At 47.4% G+C, this 7231-nt stretch overlaps 1 protein-coding gene and 1 long non-coding RNA gene across 5 annotated transcripts in view; one reads left to right on the top strand and one right to left on the bottom strand.

Annotated features, from left to right (window-relative positions):
* The first annotated feature begins 294 nt into the window (after positions 1 to 294).
* OCLN (occludin) overlaps positions 295 to 7231 on the top strand; it is a 41572-nt gene continuing 34635 nt past the window's right edge. Inside the window, exon 1 of one of the 4 annotated variants that reach the window (XM_059694413.1) lies at positions 295 to 434. The gene's annotated coding sequence lies outside the window, so the exon portion shown is untranslated. The other 3 variants (XM_059694414.1, XM_059694415.1, XM_059694416.1) reach the window with 3 other exon arrangements.
* Positions 2433 to 3006, bottom strand: LOC132233571 (uncharacterized). Its single transcript, XR_009452665.1, has 2 exons — positions 2637 to 3006; positions 2433 to 2603 (listed from the first exon to the last, which is right to left on the bottom strand). It is a non-coding gene; the product is annotated as an uncharacterized LOC132233571 (long non-coding RNA).

Raw genomic sequence — 7231 nt, 5'->3', positions numbered from 1 at the left:
TGGAGAAGGAAAGTGCTATGCGAGACGTGGTTTTCCTGCCAAAGTGCGGAGCAAGCCTGGCCCCTCCCTCTTCAGGAGGAAAACAGCCCCTGCAGAACTCACTCCGAAACCCGCGGAGCTCCGAGCGCGCCTCGGGGTGGCCCACGACCACCCCCGGGTTCCCGGGAGCCCGAGCCCTTTCTCTCGCTGGGTCCCCGCACCTCCGCCCGAAACAAGGAGCTTTTCCTTTAACTCCGCGCTCTGCAAGGGTGTGCGGAGCAGGCCGGCTCCTCCCGCCTCCTTCTCCACCTCTCCCTTCCCCCTCCCATCCGAGTTTCAGGTGAATGGGTCACGGAGGGAGGAGGCTGCCACACTACACCTCCACCTCCGGCGCAGACGGCGGACTCCGGGGAGAGCTGGCCAGAGCGTCGAGGAGCCCGTGCCGGGGACAGCAGGTGGGGTCGCCCGGGCGGGGCCGCCCACCTCCCGCAGCCCGGCCTGGCATTGGTGCGCATGCTCGGGGGCTGGGCGGCCGGGGTGGGGTGGGGGGACCCAAGTGGAGAAGGAGGAGGGCTGAGTCCCCCAGCAGGTCCTGGGGTGAGCGCCGGCGGTCCGCACAGCGTCAGGTGCGCCGGCCAGGTGAGCGCGCTCCTCGGCTCCCGCCGTCCCTGGTGGATCTGGTGGGTCGGGCTGGGCTGCTGTTAGTTGGTGAGAGTTGGGCGCGGCGCCCGGGGCGCACGGTACCCCGGAGTCCCCACTGGCACCGCGGCGCCTCGGTCTGGTAGGGGAAGCGCGGGGGAAGGGCGCTCGGGGCTGGTTTCGGTGGCGGTTTCGCCCCGGGACTGGGACTCGCGGGAACCGGGGAGGCGCGGGTGCGCGGAGCGAGGCTACCGTGGACGCTGCGCCCCAGAGCCGGGGCCACTTGGAGGCGCCGATTAGCTTATTTGGCGGAAACGCTTTATTGTACCTGTGCCCGGGCGCGGACAACTTTTCGTTTTCGGAGGCGGGAGGTTCGCGAACAGTGAGACTCCTGGGCTGCGCTCTCCGGGCTGCAGTTCTTGGGGGTTCTCAGGGAGAGGGGCGCGGCGCCCGGCTCCTCCGGGGTCCTGAGCCCAAGGGCTGGAGCGATGGGGGCGCTCGCTGGCCAGGAGGCTTGGATCCCGGGGGACCTCGCCATCCCCGCCCCCACCTCACCTCTTTGGGTATCCCAGGGAGAGAGGGTGGCTGGGTGGAAATCTTGAAATAATGTATTCCTGGAGTGACGGGGCGCGTCGACCGACTGTTTTGAATTTTGAGCGCACTTAGTGGAGCTGGCTGAGCCCCCGTGGATTTAAGCTGGGGGGACGGGGATTTCATTTCGAGTGAGGCAGTACTTCGAGGGAATCTGCTCACGCTCGGATTCTCAGCCGTGACCGAAGGCCTCGGGCGGCCCTCGCCCGGCCTGCGCGCCCCGCCGCCGGGGGTGCTCCTGGGCGCGGCGGGGGCGCGCGGGTCCCGGACCTGCCCCCGGCCGGCCGCGGGGTTTTGAGACCTGCGGGTCCAGCAGACATGTTGCCTTTGTCGGAGGAAGAGCGCGGGGGGGGGGGGGGTTTGAGGGGCCAAAATGGCCTCTGCACCTTGGGGCTGGAAGAGCAATTCCGAGCCCCTCGTGTCCCAGGTGAAGCGACCGGGCGGGAGCTGCCCCGGGGCCGGCTGGGCAGGCTGCCCACCGGGGAAGTGACCCGGAGCGGGGAGGAGGCAGCCTTCCAGGTTAGTGTGTGGCCCTCGGGCACAACAGGTGTATTATTGGGATCCCTGGAAAAGAGAAACCCTTACCTTTAAGGCACTGCTGGCCATTCTTGCTGTGATTGAAATGAGTTCTTTTTATCCAGAGGTAGATTTCTCAAACTGCTCATTCTCAACTGTAACAATGTTTCTTTTGCATTGTACATTGGATCTTTATTTTAAATTGCTGATATTTAAAAAAATAGATATTTTAAATGATGGAGCCACAGTAATAGATAACGCCTCAGACAAAGCAACACTTTTTTTTTGTAATTTTTCATTTATTGAGCCATTAGATGCCTCCTTTGTTGGGTGATGGAGAGGATAGTGAGATTTAGACAACTCGAAGCACTGTTCTAAAGGCTTTTGTACTTCTATCATTTAATCAACCACTCTGAAAGGTAGGCCTTATTAGAATTCCATGGTAAAGGTGAGTAAACACCTTTAAACCTAGTTACCTTCTCAATCTTGAATGTGGTATGAATCACCTGGGGATCTTATTAAAATACTGATTCTGATTCAGTATTCTGATTCAGTAAGAAGTGGGGCCTGGAATTCCGCATTTCTAAGGAATTCTCAGGTGATGCCCACATGTTTGTGTATTTCACCCTTTTCTCTCTTTTTCCTCTCAGACTGTAAGCTCAGTTATGTTTTTGAACTGTTAACGTAAAAAACCACTGAAACCTGTAAAGAATTTTTGTGAGTTTATTTGAGCCAAACTGTCGACATATGCCGGGAAGCAGAACCTCAACGAATTGAGATAGTGCTCCGGAGAATGGCAGGGTTACATCCGTATTTATACATGAAATTCATTGGTGACAGATTTAAGGAGGTGGGATTAATCGAAGCAGGGGAAACCTCTGTGATAGGATAAAAAATAAAATGATGGACACATACTTAGGTGGGTGCAGGATCAATTAACATGATAATGAAGGAATTTGTAGTATCTGTCCTGGCGCCCAGAACATTTGGTTGTGCCCCAGGGGCTCCAGAAAAAAGGGAAGTTACAAGTTACCCAGACATTTCAAGGGTATTGTTATCTTAGAGGCAAAAAGGCAAATGGGCTCAGTAAGGATCAAAGTTGATCTTGTCAGTGAAGATACTGGCTTAGGACATAACTGCCCACCATAACTGCTTTTAGTTAAGGTTTAATTTCAGACCATCCTTTGTGGTTATTTTAGGTCTCTGAGTCTGCTAGGCTGCCACGCAGGCCTTCCCTGAGCTTGTCAGGTCAGCGTGTGGCCCCTTTCATCCACAGAACTTAAAGGATTGTATTTACTGGTGTTATGAGTAAAGAACTTCAATCTGGTCACTGGTGGATTGAAACCCCAGCTGTAATATGGGCTGTTGGTCTTTATAGATCAGGTATTGGTAGATCATCACTTTGTACCAGGGATCAGGGATAACAGTGATGGTTAAAACAGACATCTGAGTGCTTGTGAAGATGGTATTCCAGTCGGGGTGGAGAGGGGAGGGGGAGAAAGAAAGAAAAGAAAAGCTAATAATTTAGTTGGTGGTGGTGGGGGGAAATGCTCTCTGAAAATAAAACAGGTTTAGTGGATGGAGTGAGTGACGGAGAGGGCCTCTGAGGAAGTGAGACACTTGCACTGAGAACTGAACCACAGGCACTGCCAAGTGAAGATCTGAGTGTCCTGGACAGGAAACACAATATCAACGCTTTGATGTGAGACAGTGATTCTCAGAATTATGGTGTGCTTAAAAATTATCTGGAGAGCTTATTTAAAATGCAGTTTCTGACACAGAGCTCAACTATTTCAAAGTTTGCCTAATTTCAAAAATTTAGGCAGTTTACTAATGAAGTGCCTATAACCTAAATATCAGGCACAACTTTAAAAAAAAAAACTTCTTAGACACAAATTAACTATTGCTGTATGAGATTGAGAAGGAGCAGACTGCCCTTCAATACAATGAAGTTTATTTTTTATTTTTTTGACAGTTTGCTTTAAGGAATAATTTTGGGCATAGTATTTTCAGACTTTTCTACTTCATCTTAGCTTGTTTTTGTTTTTTTGTTTTGTTTTGTTTTTAGGACTGCTTTGGACCAGTAAACATTTTCAAGAAGAGAACTTTTGTTATATGTTAACATTAGCTGGCTTTCAGCATAACATTCTACAAGTGTTTGCTGCTTCTCTTTTGCCCCCGACTTTTACTCAGCTGTTTGACTTATGTCCCTTTCACTGTCACAACTTGCTGTGCTGGACATTGGACAACAGTCTGTTGTATCTTGGCTCACTTCCTACTTTGGCTGTCGCCTCAAAGCACAGTCGCAGACTGCCTTGAGAGAGACCTTTTAAGTCCCGTCCAGTCCCCCCAAATATCAAACAACTTAAGCTTTGCATAATTGGCATCAGATCAAGTTGTTAGTTGTTATTTTTTTAGAGGGTGTGTGGGGTCAGGGTGAGGGAGAAACTTCCTAACATTGAGAGGGAATCTGACCCTGGTGGTGGTGTGTGTGTGTGTGTGTGTGTGTGTGTGTGTGTGTGTGTGTGTGTTTCAAATACCATGTCTAGGACGACAAAGGGGGGTCTTCAGCTATTTGAAGGTTGCCAGAGCGGTCCTTCTAATGTTGAGTTCTCCAGGCCAAACATTTCCTGTTTTTCCAATCATTTGTGTTAAGACATGATTTTTCCTGCCAGCACCAGTTTGGCTCAGTGGATAGAGCGTCGGCCTGCGGACTGAGGGGTCCCAGGTTCGATTCCGGTCAGGGGTATGTACCTTGGTTGCGGGCACATACCCAGTGGGACATGTGCAGGAGGCAGCTGATCGATGTTTCTCTCTCATCGATGTTTCTGACTCTCTATCCCTCTCCTTTCCTCTCTGTAAAAAATCAGTAAAATATATTAAAAAAAAGACATGATTTTTCTAGATCTTCAATAATCTTAATCACCCTTTGGAGAGGTAGTTAATTGGAACATGATACACAGGTTTTAAGATATTGCCAAGGTTTGCTTCTTTTTAATTACTGTGTCATTCCTAGATTCAAGCACTATCTCTGTGAGTACTATTTGAGTTTGGAATAATATGTTAACTTTTGTTGAAATTCTCACCAAGGGAATGCACTTTTAAAAATGGACAGTTATTAAGCCAGCTCTCCTTATCCAGTACTTACACTATTAATTTTTAAAAATTGAGTTAACATTTAAAAAATGTTTTTATTCATTTTAGAGAGAGAGGAAAGGAGAGGGAGAGAGATAGAAACATCTATGAGAGAGAAACATTAACATCGATAGGTTGTTTCCTGTACGACCCCTACTTGGGAATTGAGCCGTAACCCGAGCATGTGCCCTGACCTGGAATCCAGCTGTGACCTCTGGGTTCATGGGTGGATGTTCAACCACTGAGCCACACTGGCCGGGTTAATTCATTGTTTTATTTAGTTATCCCACCTCAGAGCTTAGGGTTAGCCCCCATTTGACAGAGGAGGGCAGTGAGGCTCAGAGATGAAAAACTTGTGCCAGGCAATGAGTTTTTACAACCACTAGGTTTCTTTCAATCATCCTTTCATCCTTCCGGCCTTACAGAGAACTTGATCAGTGTGGATAGACTTGTAGCCAGTGGGGTCCTTAGCTGCAAATCTGGATAAGCTTGTTGCCTCCACTTTGTGTGTAGCAGAACCACTAGAGACCTCCCTCCAGGTGGACATAAATGGTCCATTCTTTTATCCTAATTAGATTCCATTCTTCAGTTCCTTAGAAATCTGCCCAACACGGTCTGTACAGCAAGGATGTGCTCAAGATTCTCAGGATTCTCTCTGCACTTCCTTCATCTACCAGCCTGGTAACCTCCAAAAAGGAGATGAAGTTGGTGTGGCATGACTTGTTCTTAATTAGCTTTCTAAAATTAATTTGCTTCACAATTTGAAATCTGTTATTAGAGGAGTCATGACAACTAAACTCTGAATCTAGGAAATAGTAGTTTGGAAAGGGATTTTCTTGTTTGGATTTTTTTTTTTAATATATTTTATTGATGTTTTTACAGAGAGGCAGGGAGAGAGATAGAAAGTTAGAAACATCAATGAGAGAGAAACATCCATCAGCTGCCTCCTGCACACCCCAGACCGGGGATGTGCCTGCAACCAAGGTACACGCCCTTGACCGGAATCGAACCTGGGACCCTTTAGTCCACAGGCCAACGCTCTATCCACTGAGCCAAACCGGCCACGGCTCTTGTTTGGATTTTTGACAAAACTTAAACTGTGGTCTGGGTCTGGATTAATTTAGAATGTTCAAAAGCCATCATTGAGCCTGGAATTTTTGGCATAGTCTTGAGTGAGTGAGTGAGAGGTATAGAAGGAATAAGATTCCTCCTCTCAGGTCAGTCAGTCAGTATTTGACATTCAGCTTCAGAAATAGTGTCTAAATTCAGTTTTTCTTAATATTTTTCTCAATCTCAATTAGGGAGACATTTAACCTGGACTTTGACTCTTTTTTTAAAAAAAATCTTTATTGTTGAAAGTATTACATATGTCCCCTTTTTTCTCCCATTGACCTCTTCTAGCCCGCCCCCACCCTCCCCCCAGCCCCAGGCCTGCACTACCCTATTGTCTGTGTTCAGAGGTTATGCATATATATGCCTACAAGGTCTCTTCCTATCCCTCAACCACCCCACCCCCACCCCCACCCCTGTCTTCCCGCTGAGATTCGACAGTCTGGACTTTTACTCTTATAGCACCATAATATTTTGGCCTAAATTGCTCATTTATATGTGTGTTTGGATGCTAGTTATAGGGCTTTGTACACCTATGACTTGTGGACTTTCTGTATGTTTCAGTCAATTAGGTGGTTTTTAGAAGTAAAAGAATGTAGAGAAGTTGTCTTCCCTCTTTGTGTTTGGAAAAGTTATGTTAACTATTGATGTTACTAACATTCACTGTATTTCCATCTTCGAGGTTTTATGTAATATACATTTAGGCAGTATTTTATTCTAAGACATTTGGAATTCATTGTCCTTAAGGATGTAGGCAATAGCTGCTGTTGCTTTTAAAGAATAAAGTTTAAAGAGTTTGAATTGATTCAGTTTCTAACATAGTGATGCAAGATTACACATACTTTATTTGAGAATAAAAAACATTGGACACTTTAATATATTCAGATATAGATTTTTTAATATTTCTTTTTAGAGAGAGAGAAATATCAATTTGTTGTTCCACCTATCCCTGTATTGATTGGTTGATTCTTTTTTTTTGTCAGTTCTCATTAAGGATATTTTTAGAGTGGGAGGGAGGGAGGAGTGAGAGAAAAAGAGAGAGAGAGAGAGAGAGAGAGAAAGAGAGAGAGAGGTGTGAGAGACATATCGATTGGTTGCCTCCTGCACACACCCCAGTCTAGGTCAGGGATCGAACCTGCAACTCAGGTACCAGGAATGGAACCTGCTACCCTTTCGTGCATGGGCCAGCACTCTAACCACTGAGCAACGCTGGCCAGGGAAGATACAGGTCTTGCTCACTTGTTCTTCCTTCCTTCCTTTC

The sequence above is a fragment of the Myotis daubentonii genome, chromosome 4, assembly GCF_963259705.1.
Source record: "Myotis daubentonii chromosome 4, mMyoDau2.1, whole genome shotgun sequence".
Lineage (NCBI taxonomy): Eukaryota > Metazoa > Chordata > Mammalia > Chiroptera > Vespertilionidae > Myotis > Myotis daubentonii.
This window is presented reverse-complemented; position numbering and strand designations above follow the sequence as displayed.